Source organism: Musca autumnalis, unplaced genomic scaffold (assembly GCF_047663935.1).
Source record: "Musca autumnalis isolate F117 unplaced genomic scaffold, ASM4766393v1 scaffold_2, whole genome shotgun sequence".
In the NCBI taxonomy this organism is placed as follows: Eukaryota; Metazoa; Arthropoda; class Insecta; order Diptera; family Muscidae; genus Musca; species Musca autumnalis.
In genome coordinates this window covers 80,525,192-80,550,631 of record NW_027411755.1, presented here as the reverse complement: position 1 = coordinate 80,550,631, position 25,440 = coordinate 80,525,192, and the positions used below count along the sequence as shown (strand labels likewise).

Sequence of the window (25,440 nt, the reverse complement as noted above, 5' to 3'; positions counted from 1 at the left end):
AAAATAAACTATGTTTCTTCGCCAACGACCATACCACGCTGAGTACATCGGTTCTCGTCCGATCACCGAAATTAAGCAGCGTCGGGCGCGGTTAGTACTTAGATGGGGGACCGCTTGGGAACACCGCGTGTTGTTGGCATTGTCCAAAATTTTTTTATTTTATTTTATTTTCTTTTTTATTTTTCTCTATTAAATAAAAAAAGAATGAAGTCGATATCTTCATTTTTAACCGAAATAGAGCCAAAATAAAAAACTCAACTGCCTATTATTTTAAGGTAAATGTAAAACATTCGCTATTGATTATGCTCAGTTGTACGTAACTAGATACAATAGTCTATGATTTCCTTTGTAAAACAAAAGTAAAATTCTTTATAAATTTGTTTCGTTTCTCAAAAAACGTAATTTAAGGAGGCAAATTTTCGCAAAATGCATTTATTTTTAACAATATTTAAGAAATTTTAACATTTATTAAAAAACAAGAATTTTTATTGTAAAATTCTTTAAAAAAATTGTCTATATTTCCAAAAAAAGGTAATTTAAGGAGCCAAATTTTCCCAAAATACATTTATTTTTAGCAATATTTAATAAATTTTAACATTTATTAAAAAAACTACAATTTTTGTTAGATTTTTTGATGCCAAATTAATACATACTGGTTATGTTCACTAATAACTAAAGGAAACAGTCAACATTTTCCTTTATAAAACGAAAATAAAACTTCTTGTTCGTTTGTGTGTTTGTGTGCAATAAGTAAACGAAATTGTTTTAAACACACAAGCAATGAAATCAATGGCCATATGAAGCAAAATAAACTATGTTTCTTCGCCAACGACCATACCACGCTGAGTACATCGGTTCTCGTCCGATCACCGAAATTAAGCAGCGTCGGGCGCGGTTAGTACTTAGATGGGGGACCGCTTGGGAACACCGCGTGTTGTTGGCATTGTCCAAAATTTTTTTATTTTATTTTATTTTCTTTTTTATTTTTCTCTATTAAATAAAAAAAGAATGAAGTCGATATCTTCATTTTTAACCGAAATAGAGCCAAAATAAAAAACTCAACTGCCTATTATTTTAAGGTAAATGTAAAACATTCGCTATTGATTATGCTCAGTTGTACGTAACTAGATACAATAGTCTATGATTTCCTTTGTAAAACAAAAGTAAAATTCTTTATAAATTTGTTTCGTTTCTCAAAAAACGTAATTTAAGGAGGCAAATTTTCGCAAAATGCATTTATTTTTAACAATATTTAAGAAATTTTAACATTTATTAAAAAACAAGAATTTTTATTGTAAAATTCTTTAAAAAAATTGTCTATATTTCCAAAAAAAGGTAATTTAAGGAGCCAAATTTTCCCAAAATACATTTATTTTTAGCAATATTTAATAAATTTTAACATTTATTAAAAAAACTACAATTTTTGTTAGATTTTTTGATGCCAAATTAATACATACTGGTTATGTTCACTAATAACTAAAGGAAACAGTCAACATTTTCCTTTATAAAACGAAAATAAAACTTCTTGTTCGTTTGTGTGTTTGTGTGCAATAAGTAAACGAAATTGTTTTAAACACACAAGCAATGAAATCAATGGCCATATGAAGCAAAATAAACTATGTTTCTTCGCCAACGACCATACCACGCTGAGTACATCGGTTCTCGTCCGATCACCGAAATTAAGCAGCGTCGGGCGCGGTTAGTACTTAGATGGGGGACCGCTTGGGAACACCGCGTGTTGTTGGCATTGTCCAAAATTTTTTTATTTTATTTTATTTTCTTTTTTATTTTTCTCTATTAAATAAAAAAAGAATGAAGTCGATATCTTCATTTTTAACCGAAATAGAGCCAAAATAAAAAACTCAACTGCCTATTATTTTAAGGTAAATGTAAAACATTCGCTATTGATTATGCTCAGTTGTACGTAACTAGATACAATAGTCTATGATTTCCTTTGTAAAACAAAAGTAAAATTCTTTATAAATTTGTTTCGTTTCTCAAAAAACGTAATTTAAGGAGGCAAATTTTCGCAAAATGCATTTATTTTTAACAATATTTAAGAAATTTTAACATTTATTAAAAAACAAGAATTTTTATTGTAAAATTCTTTAAAAAAATTGTCTATATTTCCAAAAAAAAGGTAATTTAAGGAGCCAAATTTTCCCAAAATACATTTATTTTTAGCAATATTTAATAAATTTTAACATTTATTAAAAAAACTACAATTTTTGTTAGATTTTTTGATGCCAAATTAATACATACTGGTTATGTTCACTAATAACTAAAGGAAACAGTCAACATTTTCCTTTATAAAACGAAAATAAAACTTCTTGTTCGTTTGTGTGTTTGTGTGCAATAAGTAAACGAAATTGTTTTAAACACACAAGCAATGAAATCAATGGCCATATGAAGCAAAATAAACTATGTTTCTTCGCCAACGACCATACCACGCTGAGTACATCGGTTCTCGTCCGATCACCGAAATTAAGCAGCGTCGGGCGCGGTTAGTACTTAGATGGGGGACCGCTTGGGAACACCGCGTGTTGTTGGCATTGTCCAAAATTTTTTTATTTTATTTTATTTTCTTTTTTATTTTTCTCTATTAAATAAAAAAAGAATGAAGTCGATATCTTCATTTTTAACCGAAATAGAGCCAAAATAAAAAACTCAACTGCCTATTATTTTAAGGTAAATGTAAAACATTCGCTATTGATTATGCTCAGTTGTACGTAACTAGATACAATAGTCTATGATTTCCTTTGTAAAACAAAAGTAAAATTCTTTATAAATTTGTTTCGTTTCTCAAAAAACGTAATTTAAGGAGGCAAATTTTCGCAAAATGCATTTATTTTTAACAATATTTAAGAAATTTTAACATTTATTAAAAAACAAGAATTTTTATTGTAAAATTCTTTAAAAAAATTGTCTATATTTCCAAAAAAAGGTAATTTAAGGAGCCAAATTTTCCCAAAATACATTTATTTTTAGCAATATTTAATAAATTTTAACATTTATTAAAAAAACTACAATTTTTGTTAGATTTTTTGATGCCAAATTAATACATACTGGTTATGTTCACTAATAACTAAAGGAAACAGTCAACATTTTCCTTTATAAAACGAAAATAAAACTTCTTGTTCGTTTGTGTGTTTGTGTGCAATAAGTAAACGAAATTGTTTTAAACACACAAGCAATGAAATCAATGGCCATATGAAGCAAAATAAACTATGTTTCTTCGCCAACGACCATACCACGCTGAGTACATCGGTTCTCGTCCGATCACCGAAATTAAGCAGCGTCGGGCGCGGTTAGTACTTAGATGGGGGACCGCTTGGGAACACCGCGTGTTGTTGGCATTGTCCAAAATTTTTTTATTTTATTTTATTTTCTTTTTTATTTTTCTCTATTAAATAAAAAAAGAATGAAGTCGATATCTTCATTTTTAACCGAAATAGAGCCAAAATAAAAAACTCAACTGCCTATTATTTTAAGGTAAATGTAAAACATTCGCTATTGATTATGCTCAGTTGTACGTAACTAGATACAATAGTCTATGATTTCCTTTGTAAAACAAAAGTAAAATTCTTTATAAATTTGTTTCGTTTCTCAAAAAACGTAATTTAAGGAGGCAAATTTTCGCAAAATGCATTTATTTTTAACAATATTTAAGAAATTTTAACATTTATTAAAAAACAAGAATTTTTATTGTAAAATTCTTTAAAAAAATTGTCTATATTTCCAAAAAAAAGGTAATTTAAGGAGCCAAATTTTCCCAAAATACATTTATTTTTAGCAATATTTAATAAATTTTAACATTTATTAAAAAAACTACAATTTTTGTTAGATTTTTTGATGCCAAATTAATACATACTGGTTATGTTCACTAATAACTAAAGGAAACAGTCAACATTTTCCTTTATAAAACGAAAATAAAACTTCTTGTTCGTTTGTGTGTTTGTGTGCAATAAGTAAACGAAATTGTTTTAAACACACAAGCAATGAAATCAATGGCCATATGAAGCAAAATAAACTATGTTTCTTCGCCAACGACCATACCACGCTGAGTACATCGGTTCTCGTCCGATCACCGAAATTAAGCAGCGTCGGGCGCGGTTAGTACTTAGATGGGGGACCGCTTGGGAACACCGCGTGTTGTTGGCATTGTCCAAAATTTTTTTATTTTATTTTCTTTTTTATTTTTCTCTATTAAATAAAAAAAGAATGAAGTCGATATCTTCATTTTTAACCGAAATAGAGCCAAAATAAAAAACTCAACTGCCTATTATTTTAAGGTAAATGTAAAACATTCGCTATTGATTATGCTCAGTTGTACGTAACTAGATACAATAGTCTATGATTTCCTTTGTAAAACAAAAGTAAAATTCTTTATAAATTTGTTTCGTTTCTCAAAAAACGTAATTTAAGGAGGCAAATTTTCGCAAAATGCATTTATTTTTAACAATATTTAAGAAATTTTAACATTTATTAAAAAACAAGAATTTTTATTGTAAAATTCTTTAAAAAAATTGTCTATATTTCCAAAAAAAGGTAATTTAAGGAGCCAAATTTTCCCAAAATACATTTATTTTTAGCAATATTTAATAAATTTTAACATTTATTAAAAAAACTACAATTTTTGTTAGATTTTTTGATGCCAAATTAATACATACTGGTTATGTTCACTAATAACTAAAGGAAACAGTCAACATTTTCCTTTATAAAACGAAAATAAAACTTCTTGTTCGTTTGTGTGTTTGTGTGCAATAAGTAAACGAAATTGTTTTAAACACACAAGCAATGAAATCAATGGCCATATGAAGCAAAATAAACTATGTTTCTTCGCCAACGACCATACCACGCTGAGTACATCGGTTCTCGTCCGATCACCGAAATTAAGCAGCGTCGGGCGCGGTTAGTACTTAGATGGGGGACCGCTTGGGAACACCGCGTGTTGTTGGCATTGTCCAAAATTTTTTTATTTTATTTTATTTTCTTTTTTATTTTTCTCTATTAAATAAAAAAAGAATGAAGTCGATATCTTCATTTTTAACCGAAATAGAGCCAAAATAAAAAACTCAACTGCCTATTATTTTAAGGTAAATGTAAAACATTCGCTATTGATTATGCTCAGTTGTACGTAACTAGATACAATAGTCTATGATTTCCTTTGTAAAACAAAAGTAAAATTCTTTATAAATTTGTTTCGTTTCTCAAAAAACGTAATTTAAGGAGGCAAATTTTCGCAAAATGCATTTATTTTTAACAATATTTAAGAAATTTTAACATTTATTAAAAAACAAGAATTTTTATTGTAAAATTCTTTAAAAAAATTGTCTATATTTCCAAAAAAAGGTAATTTAAGGAGCCAAATTTTCCCAAAATACATTTATTTTTAGCAATATTTAATAAATTTTAACATTTATTAAAAAAACTACAATTTTTGTTAGATTTTTTGATGCCAAATTAATACATACTGGTTATGTTCACTAATAACTAAAGGAAACAGTCAACATTTTCCTTTATAAAACGAAAATAAAACTTCTTGTTCGTTTGTGTGTTTGTGTGCAATAAGTAAACGAAATTGTTTTAAACACACAAGCAATGAAATCAATGGCCATATGAAGCAAAATAAACTATGTTTCTTCGCCAACGACCATACCACGCTGAGTACATCGGTTCTCGTCCGATCACCGAAATTAAGCAGCGTCGGGCGCGGTTAGTACTTAGATGGGGGACCGCTTGGGAACACCGCGTGTTGTTGGCATTGTCCAAAATTTTTTTATTTTATTTTATTTTCTTTTTTATTTTTCTCTATTAAATAAAAAAAGAATGAAGTCGATATCTTCATTTTTAACCGAAATAGAGCCAAAATAAAAAACTCAACTGCCTATTATTTTAAGGTAAATGTAAAACATTCGCTATTGATTATGCTCAGTTGTACGTAACTAGATACAATAGTCTATGATTTCCTTTGTAAAACAAAAGTAAAATTCTTTATAAATTTGTTTCGTTTCTCAAAAAACGTAATTTAAGGAGGCAAATTTTCGCAAAATGCATTTATTTTTAACAATATTTAAGAAATTTTAACATTTATTAAAAAACAAGAATTTTTATTGTAAAATTCTTTAAAAAAATTGTCTATATTTCCAAAAAAAGGTAATTTAAGGAGCCAAATTTTCCCAAAATACATTTATTTTTAGCAATATTTAATAAATTTTAACATTTATTAAAAAAACTACAATTTTTGTTAGATTTTTTGATGCCAAATTAATACATACTGGTTATGTTCACTAATAACTAAAGGAAACAGTCAACATTTTCCTTTATAAAACGAAAATAAAACTTCTTGTTCGTTTGTGTGTTTGTGTGCAATAAGTAAACGAAATTGTTTTAAACACACAAGCAATGAAATCAATGGCCATATGAAGCAAAATAAACTATGTTTCTTCGCCAACGACCATACCACGCTGAGTACATCGGTTCTCGTCCGATCACCGAAATTAAGCAGCGTCGGGCGCGGTTAGTACTTAGATGGGGGACCGCTTGGGAACACCGCGTGTTGTTGGCATTGTCCAAAATTTTTTTATTTTATTTTATTTTCTTTTTTATTTTTCTCTATTAAATAAAAAAAGAATGAAGTCGATATCTTCATTTTTAACCGAAATAGAGCCAAAATAAAAAACTCAACTGCCTATTATTTTAAGGTAAATGTAAAACATTCGCTATTGATTATGCTCAGTTGTACGTAACTAGATACAATAGTCTATGATTTCCTTTGTAAAACAAAAGTAAAATTCTTTATAAATTTGTTTCGTTTCTCAAAAAACGTAATTTAAGGAGGCAAATTTTCGCAAAATGCATTTATTTTTAACAATATTTAAGAAATTTTAACATTTATTAAAAAACAAGAATTTTTATTGTAAAATTCTTTAAAAAAATTGTCTATATTTCCAAAAAAAGGTAATTTAAGGAGCCAAATTTTCCCAAAATACATTTATTTTTAGCAATATTTAATAAATTTTAACATTTATTAAAAAAACTACAATTTTTGTTAGATTTTTTGATGCCAAATTAATACATACTGGTTATGTTCACTAATAACTAAAGGAAACAGTCAACATTTTCCTTTATAAAACGAAAATAAAACTTCTTGTTCGTTTGTGTGTTTGTGTGCAATAAGTAAACGAAATTGTTTTAAACACACAAGCAATGAAATCAATGGCCATATGAAGCAAAATAAACTATGTTTCTTCGCCAACGACCATACCACGCTGAGTACATCGGTTCTCGTCCGATCACCGAAATTAAGCAGCGTCGGGCGCGGTTAGTACTTAGATGGGGGACCGCTTGGGAACACCGCGTGTTGTTGGCATTGTCCAAAATTTTTTTATTTTATTTTATTTTCTTTTTTATTTTTCTCTATTAAATAAAAAAAGAATGAAGTCGATATCTTCATTTTTAACCGAAATAGAGCCAAAATAAAAAACTCAACTGCCTATTATTTTAAGGTAAATGTAAAACATTCGCTATTGATTATGCTCAGTTGTACGTAACTAGATACAATAGTCTATGATTTCCTTTGTAAAACAAAAGTAAAATTCTTTATAAATTTGTTTCGTTTCTCAAAAAACGTAATTTAAGGAGGCAAATTTTCGCAAAATGCATTTATTTTTAACAATATTTAAGAAATTTTAACATTTATTAAAAAACAAGAATTTTTATTGTAAAATTCTTTAAAAAAATTGTCTATATTTCCAAAAAAAGGTAATTTAAGGAGCCAAATTTTCCCAAAATACATTTATTTTTAGCAATATTTAATAAATTTTAACATTTATTAAAAAAACTACAATTTTTGTTAGATTTTTTGATGCCAAATTAATACATACTGGTTATGTTCACTAATAACTAAAGGAAACAGTCAACATTTTCCTTTATAAAACGAAAATAAAACTTCTTGTTCGTTTGTGTGTTTGTGTGCAATAAGTAAACGAAATTGTTTTAAACACACAAGCAATGAAATCAATGGCCATATGAAGCAAAATAAACTATGTTTCTTCGCCAACGACCATACCACGCTGAGTACATCGGTTCTCGTCCGATCACCGAAATTAAGCAGCGTCGGGCGCGGTTAGTACTTAGATGGGGGACCGCTTGGGAACACCGCGTGTTGTTGGCATTGTCCAAAATTTTTTTATTTTATTTTATTTTCTTTTTTATTTTTCTCTATTAAATAAAAAAAGAATGAAGTCGATATCTTCATTTTTAACCGAAATAGAGCCAAAATAAAAAACTCAACTGCCTATTATTTTAAGGTAAATGTAAAACATTCGCTATTGATTATGCTCAGTTGTACGTAACTAGATACAATAGTCTATGATTTCCTTTGTAAAACAAAAGTAAAATTCTTTATAAATTTGTTTCGTTTCTCAAAAAACGTAATTTAAGGAGGCAAATTTTCGCAAAATGCATTTATTTTTAACAATATTTAAGAAATTTTAACATTTATTAAAAAACAAGAATTTTTATTGTAAAATTCTTTAAAAAAATTGTCTATATTTCCAAAAAAAGGTAATTTAAGGAGCCAAATTTTCCCAAAATACATTTATTTTTAGCAATATTTAATAAATTTTAACATTTATTAAAAAAACTACAATTTTTGTTAGATTTTTTGATGCCAAATTAATACATACTGGTTATGTTCACTAATAACTAAAGGAAACAGTCAACATTTTCCTTTATAAAACGAAAATAAAACTTCTTGTTCGTTTGTGTGTTTGTGTGCAATAAGTAAACGAAATTGTTTTAAACACACAAGCAATGAAATCAATGGCCATATGAAGCAAAATAAACTATGTTTCTTCGCCAACGACCATACCACGCTGAGTACATCGGTTCTCGTCCGATCACCGAAATTAAGCAGCGTCGGGCGCGGTTAGTACTTAGATGGGGGACCGCTTGGGAACACCGCGTGTTGTTGGCATTGTCCAAAATTTTTTTATTTTATTTTATTTTCTTTTTTATTTTTCTCTATTAAATAAAAAAAGAATGAAGTCGATATCTTCATTTTTAACCGAAATAGAGCCAAAATAAAAAACTCAACTGCCTATTATTTTAAGGTAAATGTAAAACATTCGCTATTGATTATGCTCAGTTGTACGTAACTAGATACAATAGTCTATGATTTCCTTTGTAAAACAAAAGTAAAATTCTTTATAAATTTGTTTCGTTTCTCAAAAAACGTAATTTAAGGAGGCAAATTTTCGCAAAATGCATTTATTTTTAACAATATTTAAGAAATTTTAACATTTATTAAAAAACAAGAATTTTTATTGTAAAATTCTTTAAAAAAATTGTCTATATTTCCAAAAAAAGGTAATTTAAGGAGCCAAATTTTCCCAAAATACATTTATTTTTAGCAATATTTAATAAATTTTAACATTTATTAAAAAAACTACAATTTTTGTTAGATTTTTTGATGCCAAATTAATACATACTGGTTATGTTCACTAATAACTAAAGGAAACAGTCAACATTTTCCTTTATAAAACGAAAATAAAACTTCTTGTTCGTTTGTGTGTTTGTGTGCAATAAGTAAACGAAATTGTTTTAAACACACAAGCAATGAAATCAATGGCCATATGAAGCAAAATAAACTATGTTTCTTCGCCAACGACCATACCACGCTGAGTACATCGGTTCTCGTCCGATCACCGAAATTAAGCAGCGTCGGGCGCGGTTAGTACTTAGATGGGGGACCGCTTGGGAACACCGCGTGTTGTTGGCATTGTCCAAAATTTTTTTATTTTATTTTATTTTCTTTTTTATTTTTCTCTATTAAATAAAAAAAGAATGAAGTCGATATCTTCATTTTTAACCGAAATAGAGCCAAAATAAAAAACTCAACTGCCTATTATTTTAAGGTAAATGTAAAACATTCGCTATTGATTATGCTCAGTTGTACGTAACTAGATACAATAGTCTATGATTTCCTTTGTAAAACAAAAGTAAAATTCTTTATAAATTTGTTTCGTTTCTCAAAAAACGTAATTTAAGGAGGCAAATTTTCGCAAAATGCATTTATTTTTAACAATATTTAAGAAATTTTAACATTTATTAAAAAACAAGAATTTTTATTGTAAAATTCTTTAAAAAAATTGTCTATATTTCCAAAAAAAGGTAATTTAAGGAGCCAAATTTTCCCAAAATACATTTATTTTTAGCAATATTTAATAAATTTTAACATTTATTAAAAAAACTACAATTTTTGTTAGATTTTTTGATGCCAAATTAATACATACTGGTTATGTTCACTAATAACTAAAGGAAACAGTCAACATTTTCCTTTATAAAACGAAAATAAAACTTCTTGTTCGTTTGTGTGTTTGTGTGCAATAAGTAAACGAAATTGTTTTAAACACACAAGCAATGAAATCAATGGCCATATGAAGCAAAATAAACTATGTTTCTTCGCCAACGACCATACCACGCTGAGTACATCGGTTCTCGTCCGATCACCGAAATTAAGCAGCGTCGGGCGCGGTTAGTACTTAGATGGGGGACCGCTTGGGAACACCGCGTGTTGTTGGCATTGTCCAAAATTTTTTTATTTTATTTTATTTTCTTTTTTATTTTTCTCTATTAAATAAAAAAAGAATGAAGTCGATATCTTCATTTTTAACCGAAATAGAGCCAAAATAAAAAACTCAACTGCCTATTATTTTAAGGTAAATGTAAAACATTCGCTATTGATTATGCTCAGTTGTACGTAACTAGATACAATAGTCTATGATTTCCTTTGTAAAACAAAAGTAAAATTCTTTATAAATTTGTTTCGTTTCTCAAAAAACGTAATTTAAGGAGGCAAATTTTCGCAAAATGCATTTATTTTTAACAATATTTAAGAAATTTTAACATTTATTAAAAAACAAGAATTTTTATTGTAAAATTCTTTAAAAAAATTGTCTATATTTCCAAAAAAAGGTAATTTAAGGAGCCAAATTTTCCCAAAATACATTTATTTTTAGCAATATTTAATAAATTTTAACATTTATTAAAAAAACTACAATTTTTGTTAGATTTTTTGATGCCAAATTAATACATACTGGTTATGTTCACTAATAACTAAAGGAAACAGTCAACATTTTCCTTTATAAAACGAAAATAAAACTTCTTGTTCGTTTGTGTGTTTGTGTGCAATAAGTAAACGAAATTGTTTTAAACACACAAGCAATGAAATCAATGGCCATATGAAGCAAAATAAACTATGTTTCTTCGCCAACGACCATACCACGCTGAGTACATCGGTTCTCGTCCGATCACCGAAATTAAGCAGCGTCGGGCGCGGTTAGTACTTAGATGGGGGACCGCTTGGGAACACCGCGTGTTGTTGGCATTGTCCAAAATTTTTTTATTTTATTTTATTTTCTTTTTTATTTTTCTCTATTAAATAAAAAAAGAATGAAGTCGATATCTTCATTTTTAACCGAAATAGAGCCAAAATAAAAAACTCAACTGCCTATTATTTTAAGGTAAATGTAAAACATTCGCTATTGATTATGCTCAGTTGTACGTAACTAGATACAATAGTCTATGATTTCCTTTGTAAAACAAAAGTAAAATTCTTTATAAATTTGTTTCGTTTCTCAAAAAACGTAATTTAAGGAGGCAAATTTTCGCAAAATGCATTTATTTTTAACAATATTTAAGAAATTTTAACATTTATTAAAAAACAAGAATTTTTATTGTAAAATTCTTAAAAAAAATTGTCTATATTTCCAAAAAAAGGTAATTTAAGGAGCCAAATTTTCCCAAAATACATTTATTTTTAGCAATATTTAATAAATTTTAACATTTATTAAAAAAACTACAATTTTTGTTAGATTTTTTGATGCCAAATTAATACATACTGGTTATGTTCACTAATAACTAAAGGAAACAGTCAACATTTTCCTTTATAAAACGAAAATAAAACTTCTTGTTCGTTTGTGTGTTTGTGTGCAATAAGTAAACGAAATTGTTTTAAACACACAAGCAATGAAATCAATGGCCATATGAAGCAAAATAAACTATGTTTCTTCGCCAACGACCATACCACGCTGAGTACATCGGTTCTCGTCCGATCACCGAAATTAAGCAGCGTCGGGCGCGGTTAGTACTTAGATGGGGGACCGCTTGGGAACACCGCGTGTTGTTGGCATTGTCCAAAATTTTTTTATTTTATTTTATTTTCTTTTTTATTTTTCTCTATTAAATAAAAAAAGAATGAAGTCGATATCTTCATTTTTAACCGAAATAGAGCCAAAATAAAAAACTCAACTGCCTATTATTTTAAGGTAAATGTAAAACATTCGCTATTGATTATGCTCAGTTGTACGTAACTAGATACAATAGTCTATGATTTCCTTTGTAAAACAAAAGTAAAATTCTTTATAAATTTGTTTCGTTTCTCAAAAAACGTAATTTAAGGAGGCAAATTTTCGCAAAATGCATTTATTTTTAACAATATTTAAGAAATTTTAACATTTATTAAAAAACAAGAATTTTTATTGTAAAATTCTTTAAAAAAATTGTCTATATTTCCAAAAAAAGGTAATTTAAGGAGCCAAATTTTCCCAAAATACATTTATTTTTAGCAATATTTAATAAATTTTAACATTTATTAAAAAAACTACAATTTTTGTTAGATTTTTTGATGCCAAATTAATACATACTGGTTATGTTCACTAATAACTAAAGGAAACAGTCAACATTTTCCTTTATAAAACGAAAATAAAACTTCTTGTTCGTTTGTGTGTTTGTGTGCAATAAGTAAACGAAATTGTTTTAAACACACAAGCAATGAAATCAATGGCCATATGAAGCAAAATAAACTATGTTTCTTCGCCAACGACCATACCACGCTGAGTACATCGGTTCTCGTCCGATCACCGAAATTAAGCAGCGTCGGGCGCGGTTAGTACTTAGATGGGGGACCGCTTGGGAACACCGCGTGTTGTTGGCATTGTCCAAAATTTTTTTATTTTATTTTATTTTCTTTTTTATTTTTCTCTATTAAATAAAAAAAGAATGAAGTCGATATCTTCATTTTTAACCGAAATAGAGCCAAATTAAAAAACTCAACTGCCTATTATTTTAAGGTAAATGTAAAACATTCGCTATTGATTATGCTCAGTTGTACGTAACTAGATACAATAGTCTATGATTTCCTTTGTAAAACAAAAGTAAAATTCTTTATAAATTTGTTTCGTTTCTCAAAAAACGTAATTTAAGGAGGCAAATTTTCGCAAAATGCATTTATTTTTAACAATATTTAAGAAATTTTAACATTTATTAAAAAACAAGAATTTTTATTGTAAAATTCTTTAAAAAAATTGTCTATATTTCCAAAAAAAGGTAATTTAAGGAGCCAAATTTTCCCAAAATACATTTATTTTTAGCAATATTTAATAAATTTTAACATTTATTAAAAAAACTAAAATTTTTGTTAGATTTTTTGATGCCAAATTAATACATACTGGTTATGTTCACTAATAACTAAAGGAAACAGTCAACATTTTCCTTTATAAAACGAAAATAAAACTTCTTGTTCGTTTGTGTGTTTGTGTGCAATAAGTAAACGAAATTGTTTTAAACACACAAGCAATGAAATCAATGGCCATATGAAGCAAAATAAACTATGTTTCTTCGCCAACGACCATACCACGCTGAGTACATCGGTTCTCGTCCGATCACCGAAATTAAGCAGCGTCGGGCGCGGTTAGTACTTAGATGGGGGACCGCTTGGGAACACCGCGTGTTGTTGGCATTGTCCAAAATTTTTTTATTTTATTTTATTTTCTTTTTTATTTTTCTCTATTAAATAAAAAAAGAATGAAGTCGATATCTTCATTTTTAACCGAAATAGAGCCAAAATAAAAAACTCAACTGCCTATTATTTTAAGGTAAATGTAAAACATTCGCTATTGATTATGCTCAGTTGTACGTAACTAGATACAATAGTCTATGATTTCCTTTGTAAAACAAAAGTAAAATTCTTTATAAATTTGTTTCGTTTCTCAAAAAACGTAATTTAAGGAGGCAAATTTTCGCAAAATGCATTTATTTTTAACAATATTTAAGAAATTTTAACATTTATTAAAAAACAAGAATTTTTATTGTAAAATTCTTTAAAAAAATTGTCTATATTTCCAAAAAAAGGTAATTTAAGGAGCCAAATTTTCCCAAAATACATTTATTTTTAGCAATATTTAATAAATTTTAACATTTATTAAAAAAACTACAATTTTTGTTAGATTTTTTGATGCCAAATTAATACATACTGGTTATGTTCACTAATAACTAAAGGAAACAGTCAACATTTTCCTTTATAAAACGAAAATAAAACTTCTTGTTCGTTTGTGTGTTTGTGTGCAATAAGTAAACGAAATTGTTTTAAACACACAAGCAATGAAATCAATGGCCATATGAAGCAAAATAAACTATGTTTCTTCGCCAACGACCATACCACGCTGAGTACATCGGTTCTCGTCCGATCACCGAAATTAAGCAGCGTCGGGCGCGGTTAGTACTTAGATGGGGGACCGCTTGGGAACACCGCGTAGTTCATTCTGTGTTGTGCTACTGAAGTGTGAAGACCTTTCTAGTGTCTAGTGAAAAGTGTTTAACTGGTGAAAACTACCAAACAATTCCAAGTGCCTAGAGTAGGAAACAAAATTTTATCTCTGACGCAAAGCGTAAATAGTGACAATTTGTATGCGCTTACGTGTAAAGTGTGAGAAGCGCATAGTAGTCAGCATATATATTATTTTTGGCTGGCTGTGCAAAACTCCCTGTGACGAGTGGTGGTTGTTACAAACCACCAATAGTCGCCACTGGCTGGACTCTTCGACAGTCCGAAGCCGATGTCATCCCATTCTGACGGCGGCAAAAATGATGGAGATTATGGTATTGATATAAATACCACACTGAATGTTGAAAATCGACGCATTTTATCGGCCAAATCGAAAATGGCGGAGAAAACGTCCAATCCTGATGATAAGTTTGCATCCGAAGATGTAAATAGTGATGGTGGTATGTCAACCTCGTCTGTTGGGAAGCGCAAATCTGGCAAAAAGCGCGGCCATGTTAACGATGGGGAGTCAACGTATAATTTTTTAAAATTGGAAGCCTTAATACATCAACAACAGGCTACAATTGACCGTCTCGAACAAGAGAAAATACAAATGGCAGCAGAGCTATCTGCCATTAAACAATGCATTAGTGCGGGTGGCGCTAATGTCTCATTCAACAAAGATTGCAGTAACATTGAAGACGGTTCTTCAATGCCGACAACACCCAATCATGGAACAAATAAAGATTTGATCCCAAACAACAACAACGACCCCTCTTCCGAATGGATGGAAGTGATGTCAAAGAAGAATATCAAGAGCTTGAAAGAAGACGTAAGCAACTTGAAGAAAACTCTTGAAGAAACAGCTCAAAAGTTGACACAAGCAATTGGTCGCGAAAATGCTTTTTATCGTGTCATTGCCAAATTACAGAATGAAATTGCTTCATACCGTGACAAACCTCAAGAGTCACTGGAGGTGCTTTTGGAGGATACTTCAGCTGACAACCCTAAAATTGTGTCAGTTGTTAATGTGCCGGTTACAACACATGAAACTAACCGGGCTGCCGAGGTAGCCGAAAACCTTGGTATGGCGATAGACGTCGAACAGCCGTCGACTAGTGTGGAGACTGATGTTTCTAAAGGTGCGATATCAAAAACGAAACTTGTTCCTGCTAAGCCTAATTTATCCAACATGATGAATAAGGAAACTCCAAAGACGAAGAAAGCTGTCCCTGTAGCTGCTCCTACTCATAAGACAACTGTTTCTAACAAATCGACTACCGGCAAATCTATGCCGGCTTTCACTATATATGATGTAAGCGTCCAAGAAATTTCAGGGATCCTCAACCAGCGTTATCAAACAGGTGAGTTCTCAATAACATATTTACGTCCGTCTGTGTTGTCTCTAAATGTTAAGGGCCTTAACATTTATAATGAAGTTAGAAATTTGTTATCTGAGCGGGGGTATAAATTTCATACACACACCCCCAGATCGATGTTACCTTACATGTTGGTCATCAATAACCTTCCTCAAGAGTTCCCCAGGGAATCTGTTAAGGTCTTTCTCGAAACAAAATTGCCATACCCAGTTGAGGTAGTGGGTTTGGCTAATGTCTCACATAATAAATGGATACTTCGTGTATCCAAACAGTCTGATATTCTTAGCCTTTATAAGCTAAAACTAATTTATGACTGTAATATTACAATATCAAAAGACAAGGGGCGTGACATAGTACAATGTTTTAATTGCCAACGTTTTGGCCACGTCTTGTCCAACTGTACGATGCCTACTCGTTGCGTCAAATGTAGCGGGAATCACGAACCCAAGAATTGTCCTATTCCCCCAAAGGACAAAGAGCAGGTGGTGGTAGCCCCAGACCCTATTTCTGGTGAGACTGTTACTCACCCTGCACCACCTTGCACTTGCGCAAACTGCGGCTTGGGTCATGCTGCTTGTGCACGTGACTGTCCTCGCCGTCTTGCGATTTTGGCTAGAAAAGCCAATACCAAGGCGGCAACAGAAGCTAGAACTGAGGCTCGATCACTCCGTTTGTCGGCTGTTCGCAATGATTATTCCTTTGCAGCAGCTTCTGAAGGCAAATCTGCCAATAAAAGGTTGACAACTTCGCGCAGTAATACTGCCACTAAAAGTCCTGGTCCTCCTCCTCGTCCAGCTCCTTCAAAATATAGTAATGGGTCGAGTATGGATAACATAGTTCAATTCTTTGGTTCGAACTTTAACCAAAAATGCGAAAGAGCTAAAACATTTGGACCTGTATTCAAAGAAATACAGGCTAAAGCTGGTCTGGAAGCTGCCATGTCTGCATGGCTTCTATTTATTGGTGGAGATGTTGACTTTTAAAGTGACATTTTTAAACGTGAATTCTCTGATCTCTCTAACCAAGAGACATTATCTAAATAACTTTGTAAAAGAACATAAGCCCGATATTATACTAATCGCTGAACACAAACTCAGATCTTCACACAAATTTAGCCTAGACGGCTTTAGATGTTTTCTACAATACAGAGAGGGTGGAAATGGGGGTGGGACTGCAGTGTTAGTTAGAGATAAATATCACTGTGATCGCATCTCCATTTCCACCGGAATAATTGAGTCATGCGTCGTTAAGGTGTCGAGAGACGACGGCTCATTCGTGTACTTTGCATCATCCTACTGCCGACCTTCAACCAGTTTCTCTGCAGCTGATCTCCAACCACTGTTGGATTTGTATATGACTGGAGAAGTTCTTATAGGGGGAGATCTCAATGCCAAACATCCGTCCTGGGGAGGGACGGAAACCAATAGCAATGGCAGAACCCTTGCACTTTTCTTGGCAGATCTACCTAACATCGAAGTTTTCACTTCAGATCGTCCTACTAGACCCCACGACTCTGGAGGTTCCTTTATTGATATATTTCTTCGTACCCCAGGTCTCCCTTTGAATGGTGGTGGTAGTGCTGTGTCGAGCTACGACTTCGAATCGGACCATAGAGCGATCGAGGTGGTCCTTTGTTTAGGTGGATTTTCCATAACAGAAGCTAAAACGTTTCTAAACTTTGACAAAATCAACCTCAACCGCTTTAGGGGAGGGATCTCACAAGGCCTTGAAGAAATCTCTTTGCCGGTAGACAGAAATGTCTCTATGGACGAGATTGATGCAACGGTCAATAATTTAGAAACCGTCTTCAGCAATGCTATAGGCGCCTCGGTTCCTAAACAAAAGTGCAGAAACATGGCACTAGGGAATCTTCCCCCTAGGATTCTTAGTTTCATCCGTGAGCGCAGGAGAATTCGCAGGATTCTTCGGAGGTCAAATGATCCGTCCAGATTCCCTGCCCTGAGAGCAGACATACGGAATCTGGACCACATCATAGACGATTCTATACGAATTTTTGAGCAAGAGCGTTTCCAGGGCTTCTTGGAGGGAATTCAGATAGATAATAGGACATTCGGGCAAGTTAAAGTGGCTGCTGGACTTGTATCCAGGGAACCAATTCGGAACCTAAACGTCGAAAATGGTGGTCAAATCTTCAGCGATCCTTTGAAAGCTGAAGCTCTCGCTGATCATTTGCAGGGTGTGCTGGGTCATGTGGAGGGGCCGGTCGACCATTCGTTCCGCAGTTCAGTTAATGGGACTGCGGAGGAGATGGACGATCGGTCGCCCATGGAAAACTTTAGCGTCACGTTCACTGCGGATGGCGCCTCAATCGACAACACTGAGAGATGGGAGGAAGCAGGATTTATATATCCGAGCTGCGTAGGCAATGCACTCGCTTGTAGACCTAACAAGAAATCCAGTGGTTTGGACAAAATTCCTGACATCGCCTTAAAAAAAGCGGGCAATGTCATTTTTGCCTTTCTGTCCATTCTTTTTAACCACTGCTTGAATATCGGCTACTTCCCAAAAGCGTGGAAGCAAGCCTTAGTGGTTCCCATTTTAAAAAAGGGTTCCCCTCCTGACAAATGCGAAAGCTACAGACCAATTTCCATGTTGTCTGCATTCGGTAAACTCTTCGAATCCTTTATTCTAAGGCGAATTAAAACTATAGTCGAAGACAAAAGAATACTGAAGAATTGCCAATTCGGTTTTCGAACTGGCCACTCAACGTCTCATGCTCTCACAGCGTTCTCTACCTTTGTTGTGAGAGGATTTGACCGGAGATACGGAACCATTGCTGTAGGGCTGGATTTCGCAAGAGCGTTCGATTCAGTCTGGCACAATGGTATCCTATACAAAATGAAACAATTGGGATTTGACTTCCAAACTTGCCGACTAGTAGCCAGCTACCTCAAGGAAAGGGGCTTTAGAGCCAAGGTAGGTGATAGTCTGTCTAGCGAAAGACCAATTTTAGCAGGGGTGCCCCAAGGGTCAATCTTGGGCCCTATGCTATACAATATTTTTGTCTCTGATATACCTGAACCTCCTCCAGGTGGTCTTCAACTCCTCTATGCTGACGATGTAATTTTGGCTATGGCTGGACCTAAAGCTAGCTCTCTGACTTCTCGCCTTAACGAACATCTTGAGGTTCTACATAGATATTTCTCTATGTGGGGCCTCAAGCTGAATGTGGGGAAATGTACGGCGGTTGTTTTTAAGGGAAAATCTAAAGTTGTATACCCTAACTTTAGGTCTTTCAGCCCGATCTTGGAGGTTGGGGGCGAAGCCATAACAATTGCCGACAAAATCCGATATCTTGGCGTAATATTCGACGAAAAGTTCGAATTTATCCGACACGTGGACTTCATTTTGAACAGGGCTAAGAAGATATATTTCGGCTACCACGGTGTTTTGCGCCATAGTGGTGGACTATCCAATCATATCAAACTTTTGATATATAAACAAGTCATAAGACCTGTTGTTGCATATGCTTTCCCAGTCTGGTTCCAGATATCCTCGAGCCAGATGGATAGACTGAGGAGATGGGAAAGATCTATTTTGACTTACTGTCTGGGTTTAAGACCAACAATTAGGAGCGATGGTTCATTTAAGAGACCATCATGTAGGGTAACGTATGACACTGCCAACATTGAAAGAATTGACAGGTTTCTCATGAGATTGGCCCTGAACTACATTGAGGCGGCTCAGAACGTGCAAAATGAGCTGATTGAGGATACCCTGCAATGTTCTTATGACGTAAGTGCCTTAAGCACTAAAAAACACTTACCACCTGCTGCCCTTCCATTGCTTCTCAATGAGGGTTTTTTGTATGATAACGAAGATAAACTAGTATTTTACCATAGAAGGTACAATACAATGAACACCAGCAACACTGTGTACATCACAACACAGTGATTGCTTATAAATCTGTAAATAGTAGTCTAAGTTCTCCTTTTTAATTTTAATTTCCTTTCTCATCATTATTATTTTTAGTACTTAATTTAATTTTAACTCTTGCATAAAATATAGAATATTGCCCTTTTTTAAATTGAATTTTTTGGGTTAAACTATTTAAATATTATATAATAAATTTTGTTCGATATTTTGCTAGTGGCCAATCCACAGCATAAATTTATATGATATCAGAAGGTAGCGCAAAGCCACATGTTTATTTATATAAGATAAGACTAGCAATAAGTCATTTTGTATAGGTTTAAGATTTTCTCAATAAATAATGGCTCTAGCCAAAAATGGTAAAATGGGAACACCGCGTGTTGTTGGCATTGTCCAAAATTTTTTTATTTTATTTTATTTTCTTTTTTATTTTTCTCTATTAAATAAAAAAAGAATGAAGTCGATATCTTCATTTTTAACCGAAATAGAGCCAAAATAAAAAACTCAACTGCCTATTATTTTAAGGTAAATGTAAAACATTCGCTATTGATTATGCTCAGTTGTACGTAACTAGATACAATAGTCTATGATTTCCTTTGTAAAACAAAAGTAAAATTCTTTATAAATTTGTTTCGTTTCTCAAAAAACGTAATTTAAGGAGGCAAATTTTCGCAAAATGCATTTATTTTTAACAATATTTAAGAAATTTTAACATTTATTAAAAAACAAGAATTTTTATTGTAAAATTCTTTAAAAAAATTGTCTATATTTCCAAAAAAAGGTAATTTAAGGAGCCAAATTTTCCCAAAATACATTTATTTTTAGCAATATTTAATAAATTTTAACATTTATTAAAAAAACTACAATTTTTGTTAGATTTTTTGATGCCAAATTAATACATACTGGTTATGTTCACTAATAACTAAAGGAAACAGTCAACATTTTCCTTTATAAAACGAAAATAAAACTTCTTGTTCGTTTGTGTGTTTGTGTGCAATAAGTAAACGAAATTGTTTTAAACACACAAGCAATGAAATCAATGGCCATATGAAGCAAAATAAACTATGTTTCTTCGCCAACGACCATACCACGCTGAGTACATCGGTTCTCGTCCGATCACCGAAATTAAGCAGCGTCGGGCGCGGTTAGTACTTAGATGGGGGACCGCTTGGGAACACCGCGTGTTGTTGGCATTGTCCAAAATTTTTTTATTTTATTTTATTTTCTTTTTTATTTTTCTCTATTAAATAAAAAAAGAATGAAGTCGATATCTTCATTTTTAACCGAAATAGAGCCAAAATAAAAAACTCAACTGCCTATTATTTTAAGGTAAATGTAAAACATTCGCTATTGATTATGCTCAGTTGTACGTAACTAGATACAATAGTCTATGATTTCCTTTGTAAAACAAAAGTAAAATTCTTTATAAATTTGTTTCGTTTCTCAAAAAACGTAATTTAAGGAGGCAAATTTTCGCAAAATGCATTTATTTTTAACAATATTTAAGAAATTTTAACATTTATTAAAAAACAAGAATTTTTATTGTAAAATTCTTTAAAAAAATTGTCTATATTTCCAAAAAAAGGTAATTTAAGGAGCCAAATTTTCCCAAAATACATTTATTTTTAGCAATATTTAATAAATTTTAACATTTATTAAAAAAACTACAATTTTTGTTAGATTTTTTGATGCCAAATTAATACATACTGGTTATGTTCACTAATAACTAAAGGAAACAGTCAACATTTTCCTTTATAAAACGAAAATAAAACTTCTTGTTCGTTTGTGTGTTTGTGTGCAATAAGTAAACGAAATTGTTTTAAACACACAAGCAATGAAATCAATGGCCATATGAAGCAAAATAAACTATGTTTCTTCGCCAACGACCATACCACGCTGAGTACATCGGTTCTCGTCCGATCACCGAAATTAAGCAGCGTCGGGCGCGGTTAGTACTTAGATGGGGGACCGCTTGGGAACACCGCGTGTTGTTGGCATTGTCCAAAATTTTTTTATTTTATTTTATTTTCTTTTTTATTTTTCTCTATTAAATAAAAAAAGAATGAAGTCGATATCTTCATTTTTAACCGAAATAGAGCCAAAATAAAAAACTCAACTGCCTATTATTTTAAGGTAAATGTAAAACATTCGCTATTGATTATGCTCAGTTGTACGTAACTAGATACAATAGTCTATGATTTCCTTTGTAAAACAAAAGTAAAATTCTTTATAAATTTGTTTCGTTTCTCAAAAAACGTAATTTAAGGAGGCAAATTTTCGCAAAATGCATTTATTTTTAACAATATTTAAGAAATTTTAACATTTATTAAAAAACAAGAATTTTTATTGTAAAATTCTTTAAAAAAATTGTCTATATTTCCAAAAAAAGGTAATTTAAGGAGCCAAATTTTCCCAAAATACATTTATTTTTAGCAATATTTAATAAATTTTAACATTTATTAAAAAAACTACAATTTTTGTTAGATTTTTTGATGCCAAATTAATACATACTGGTTATGTTCACTAATAACTAAAGGAAACAGTCAACATTTTCCTTTATAAAACGAAAATAAAACTTCTTGTTCGTTTGTGTGTTTGTGTGCAATAAGTAAACGAAATTGTTTTAAACACACAAGCAATGAAATCAATGGCCATATGAAGCAAAATAAACTATGTTTCTTCGCCAACGACCATACCACGCTGAGTACATCGGTTCTCGTCCGATCACCGAAATTAAGCAGCGTCGGGCGCGGTTAGTACTTAGATGGGGGACCGCTTGGGAACACCGCGTGTTGTTGGCATTGTCCAAAATTTTTTTATTTTATTTTATTTTCTTTTTTATTTTTCTCTATTAAATAAAAAAAGAATGAAGTCGATATCTTCATTTTTAACCGAAATAGAGCCAAAATAAAAAACTCAACTGCCTATTATTTTAAGGTAAATGTAAAACATTCGCTATTGATTATGCTCAGTTGTACGTAACTAGATACAATAGTCTATGATTTCCTTTGTAAAACAAAAGTAAAATTCTTTATAAATTTGTTTCGTTTCTCAAAAAACGTAATTTAAGGAGGCAAATTTTCGCAAAATGCATTTATTTTTAACAATATTTAAGAAATTTTAACATTTATTAAAAAACAAGAATTTTTATTGTAAAATTCTTTAAAAAAATTGTCTATATTTCCAAAAAAAGGTAATTTAAGGAGCCAAATTTTCCCAAAATACATTTATTTTTAGCAATATTTAATAAATTTTAACATTTATTAAAAAAACTACAATTTTTGTTAGATTTTTTGATGCCAAATTAATACATACTGGTTATGTTCACTAATAACTAAAGGAAACAGTCAACATTTTCCTTTATAAAACGAAAATAAAACTTCTTGTTCGTTTGTGTGTTTGTGTGCAATAAGTAAACGAAATTGTTTTAAACACACAAGCAATGAAATCAATGGCCATATGAAGCAAAATAAACTATGTTTCTTCGCCAACGACCATACCACGCTGAGTACATCGGTTCTCGTCCGATCACCGAAATTAAGCAGCGTCGGGCGCGGTTAGTACTTAGATGGGGGACCGCTTGGGAACACCGCGTGTTGTTGGCATTGTCCAAAATTTTTTTATTTTATTTTATTTTCTTTTTTATTTTTCTCTATTAAATAAAAAAAGAATGAAGTCGATATCTTCATTTTTAACCGAAATAGAGCCAAAATAAAAAACTCAACTGCCTATTATTTTAAGGTAAATGTAAAACATTCGCTATTGATTATGCTCAGTTGTACGTAACTAGATACAATAGTCTATGATTTCCTTTGTAAAACAAAAGTAAAATTCTTTATAAATTTGTTTCGTTTCTCAAAAAACGTAATTTAAGGAGGCAAATTTTCGCAAAATGCATTTATTTTTAACAATATTTAAGAAATTTTAACATTTATTAAAAAACAAGAATTTTTATTGTAAAATTCTTTAAAAAAATTGTCTATATTTCCAAAAAAAGGTAATTTAAGGAGCCAAATTTTCCCAAAATACATTTATTTTTAGCAATATTTAATAAATTTTAACATTTATTAAAAAAACTACAATTTTTGTTAGATTTTTTGATGCCAAATTAATACATACTGGTTATGTTCACTAATAACTAAAGGAAACAGTCAACATTTTCCTTTATAAAACGAAAATAAAACTTCTTGTTCGTTTGTGTGTTTGTGTGCAATAAGTAAACGAAATTGTTTTAAACACACAAGCAATGAAATCAATGGCCATATGAAGCAAAATAAACTATGTTTCTTCGCCAACGACCATACCACGCTGAGTACATCGGTTCTCGTCCGATCACCGAAATTAAGCAGCGTCGGGCGCGGTTAGTACTTAGATGGGGGACCGCTTGGGAACACCGCGTGTTGTTGGCATTGTCCAAAATTTTTTTATTTTATTTTATTTTCTTTTTTATTTTTCTCTATTAAATAAAAAAAGAATGAAGTCGATATCTACATTTTTAACCGAAATAGAGCCAAAATAAAAAACTCAACTGCCTATTATTTTAAGGTAAATGTAAAACATTCGCTATTGATTATGCTCAGTTGTACGTAACTAGATACAATAGTCTATGATTTCCTTTGTAAAACAAAAGTAAAATTCTTTATAAATTTGTTTCGTTTCTCAAAAAACGTAATTTAAGGAGGCAAATTTTCGCAAAATGCATTTATTTTTAACAATATTTAAGAAATTTTAACATTTATTAAAAAACAAGAATTTTTATTGTAAAATTCTTTAAAAAAATTGTCTATATTTCCAAAAAAAGGTAATTTAAGGAGCCAAATTTTCCCAAAATACATTTATTTTTAGCAATATTTAATAAATTTTAACATTTATTAAAAAAACTACAATTTTTGTTAGATTTTTTGATGCCAAATTAATACATACTGGTTATGTTCACTAATAACTAAAGGAAACAGTCAACATTTTCCTTTATAAAACGAAAATAAAACTTCTTGTTCGTTTGTGTGTTTGTGTGCAATAAGTAAACGAAATTGTTTTAAACACACAAGCAATGAAATCAATGGCCATATGAAGCAAAATAAACTATGTTTCTTCGCCAACGACCATACCACGCTGAGTACATCGGTTCTCGTCCGATCACCGAAATTAAGCAGCGTCGGGCGCGGTTAGTACTTAGATGGGGGACCGCTTGGGAACACCGCGTGTTGTTGGCATTGTCCAAAATTTTTTTATTTTATTTTATTTTCTTTTTTATTTTTCTCTATTAAATAAAAAAAGAATGAAGTCGATATCTTCATTTTTAACCGAAATAGAGCCAAAATAAAAAACTCAACTGCCTATTATTTTAAGGTAAATGTAAAACATTCGCTATTGATTATGCTCAGTTGTACGTAACTAGATACAATAGTCTATGATTTCCTTTGTAAAACAAAAGTAAAATTCTTTATAAATTTGTTTCGTTTCTCAAAAAACGTAATTTAAGGAGGCAAATTTTCGCAAAATGCATTTATTTTTAACAATATTTAAGAAATTTTAACATTTATTAAAAAACAAGAATTT

The 25,440-nt window shown here is 31.0% G+C and overlaps 24 non-coding genes and 1 pseudogene across 24 annotated transcripts; all 25 read left to right on the top strand.

The window, feature by feature from the left end:
* The first annotated feature begins 20 nt into the window (after positions 1-20).
* Positions 21-139, top strand: LOC141395678 (5S ribosomal RNA). The gene has a single exon (XR_012410805.1). It is a non-coding gene; the product is annotated as a 5S ribosomal RNA (ribosomal RNA).
* Positions 140-824: 685 nt separating this feature from the next.
* LOC141395677 (5S ribosomal RNA) lies at positions 825-943 on the top strand. Its single transcript, XR_012410804.1, has one exon. It is a non-coding gene; the product is annotated as a 5S ribosomal RNA (ribosomal RNA).
* A 685-nt stretch (positions 944-1,628) lies between these two features.
* Positions 1,629-1,747, top strand: LOC141395676 (5S ribosomal RNA). Its single transcript, XR_012410803.1, has one exon. It is a non-coding gene; the product is annotated as a 5S ribosomal RNA (ribosomal RNA).
* A 686-nt stretch (positions 1,748-2,433) lies between these two features.
* On the top strand, positions 2,434-2,552 carry LOC141395675 (5S ribosomal RNA). The gene has a single exon (XR_012410802.1). It is a non-coding gene; the product is annotated as a 5S ribosomal RNA (ribosomal RNA).
* Positions 2,553-3,237: 685 nt separating this feature from the next.
* Positions 3,238-3,356, top strand: LOC141395673 (5S ribosomal RNA). The gene has a single exon (XR_012410800.1). It is a non-coding gene; the product is annotated as a 5S ribosomal RNA (ribosomal RNA).
* A 686-nt stretch (positions 3,357-4,042) lies between these two features.
* On the top strand, positions 4,043-4,161 carry LOC141395672 (5S ribosomal RNA). Its single transcript, XR_012410799.1, has one exon. It is a non-coding gene; the product is annotated as a 5S ribosomal RNA (ribosomal RNA).
* Positions 4,162-4,841: 680 nt separating this feature from the next.
* Positions 4,842-4,960, top strand: LOC141395671 (5S ribosomal RNA). Its single transcript, XR_012410798.1, has one exon. It is a non-coding gene; the product is annotated as a 5S ribosomal RNA (ribosomal RNA).
* A 685-nt stretch (positions 4,961-5,645) lies between these two features.
* LOC141395670 (5S ribosomal RNA) lies at positions 5,646-5,764 on the top strand. The gene has a single exon (XR_012410797.1). It is a non-coding gene; the product is annotated as a 5S ribosomal RNA (ribosomal RNA).
* Positions 5,765-6,449: 685 nt separating this feature from the next.
* On the top strand, positions 6,450-6,568 carry LOC141395669 (5S ribosomal RNA). The gene has a single exon (XR_012410796.1). It is a non-coding gene; the product is annotated as a 5S ribosomal RNA (ribosomal RNA).
* A 685-nt stretch (positions 6,569-7,253) lies between these two features.
* Positions 7,254-7,372, top strand: LOC141395668 (5S ribosomal RNA). Its single transcript, XR_012410795.1, has one exon. It is a non-coding gene; the product is annotated as a 5S ribosomal RNA (ribosomal RNA).
* A 685-nt stretch (positions 7,373-8,057) lies between these two features.
* On the top strand, positions 8,058-8,176 carry LOC141395667 (5S ribosomal RNA). The gene has a single exon (XR_012410794.1). It is a non-coding gene; the product is annotated as a 5S ribosomal RNA (ribosomal RNA).
* Positions 8,177-8,861: 685 nt separating this feature from the next.
* Positions 8,862-8,980, top strand: LOC141395665 (5S ribosomal RNA). Its single transcript, XR_012410793.1, has one exon. It is a non-coding gene; the product is annotated as a 5S ribosomal RNA (ribosomal RNA).
* A 685-nt stretch (positions 8,981-9,665) lies between these two features.
* On the top strand, positions 9,666-9,784 carry LOC141395664 (5S ribosomal RNA). The gene has a single exon (XR_012410792.1). It is a non-coding gene; the product is annotated as a 5S ribosomal RNA (ribosomal RNA).
* A 685-nt stretch (positions 9,785-10,469) lies between these two features.
* Positions 10,470-10,588, top strand: LOC141395663 (5S ribosomal RNA). The gene has a single exon (XR_012410791.1). It is a non-coding gene; the product is annotated as a 5S ribosomal RNA (ribosomal RNA).
* A 685-nt stretch (positions 10,589-11,273) lies between these two features.
* On the top strand, positions 11,274-11,392 carry LOC141395661 (5S ribosomal RNA). The gene has a single exon (XR_012410789.1). It is a non-coding gene; the product is annotated as a 5S ribosomal RNA (ribosomal RNA).
* Positions 11,393-12,077: 685 nt separating this feature from the next.
* LOC141395660 (5S ribosomal RNA) lies at positions 12,078-12,196 on the top strand. Its single transcript, XR_012410788.1, has one exon. It is a non-coding gene; the product is annotated as a 5S ribosomal RNA (ribosomal RNA).
* Positions 12,197-12,881: 685 nt separating this feature from the next.
* Positions 12,882-13,000, top strand: LOC141395659 (5S ribosomal RNA). Its single transcript, XR_012410787.1, has one exon. It is a non-coding gene; the product is annotated as a 5S ribosomal RNA (ribosomal RNA).
* A 685-nt stretch (positions 13,001-13,685) lies between these two features.
* On the top strand, positions 13,686-13,804 carry LOC141395658 (5S ribosomal RNA). The gene has a single exon (XR_012410786.1). It is a non-coding gene; the product is annotated as a 5S ribosomal RNA (ribosomal RNA).
* A 685-nt stretch (positions 13,805-14,489) lies between these two features.
* LOC141395985 (5S ribosomal RNA) lies at positions 14,490-14,608 on the top strand (annotated as a pseudogene).
* A 6,347-nt stretch (positions 14,609-20,955) lies between these two features.
* Positions 20,956-21,074, top strand: LOC141395657 (5S ribosomal RNA). Its single transcript, XR_012410785.1, has one exon. It is a non-coding gene; the product is annotated as a 5S ribosomal RNA (ribosomal RNA).
* A 685-nt stretch (positions 21,075-21,759) lies between these two features.
* LOC141395656 (5S ribosomal RNA) lies at positions 21,760-21,878 on the top strand. The gene has a single exon (XR_012410784.1). It is a non-coding gene; the product is annotated as a 5S ribosomal RNA (ribosomal RNA).
* Positions 21,879-22,563: 685 nt separating this feature from the next.
* Positions 22,564-22,682, top strand: LOC141395655 (5S ribosomal RNA). Its single transcript, XR_012410783.1, has one exon. It is a non-coding gene; the product is annotated as a 5S ribosomal RNA (ribosomal RNA).
* A 685-nt stretch (positions 22,683-23,367) lies between these two features.
* On the top strand, positions 23,368-23,486 carry LOC141395654 (5S ribosomal RNA). The gene has a single exon (XR_012410782.1). It is a non-coding gene; the product is annotated as a 5S ribosomal RNA (ribosomal RNA).
* A 685-nt stretch (positions 23,487-24,171) lies between these two features.
* LOC141395653 (5S ribosomal RNA) lies at positions 24,172-24,290 on the top strand. The gene has a single exon (XR_012410781.1). It is a non-coding gene; the product is annotated as a 5S ribosomal RNA (ribosomal RNA).
* A 685-nt stretch (positions 24,291-24,975) lies between these two features.
* Positions 24,976-25,094, top strand: LOC141395652 (5S ribosomal RNA). The gene has a single exon (XR_012410780.1). It is a non-coding gene; the product is annotated as a 5S ribosomal RNA (ribosomal RNA).
* The last annotated feature ends 346 nt before the right edge of the window (positions 25,095-25,440 follow it).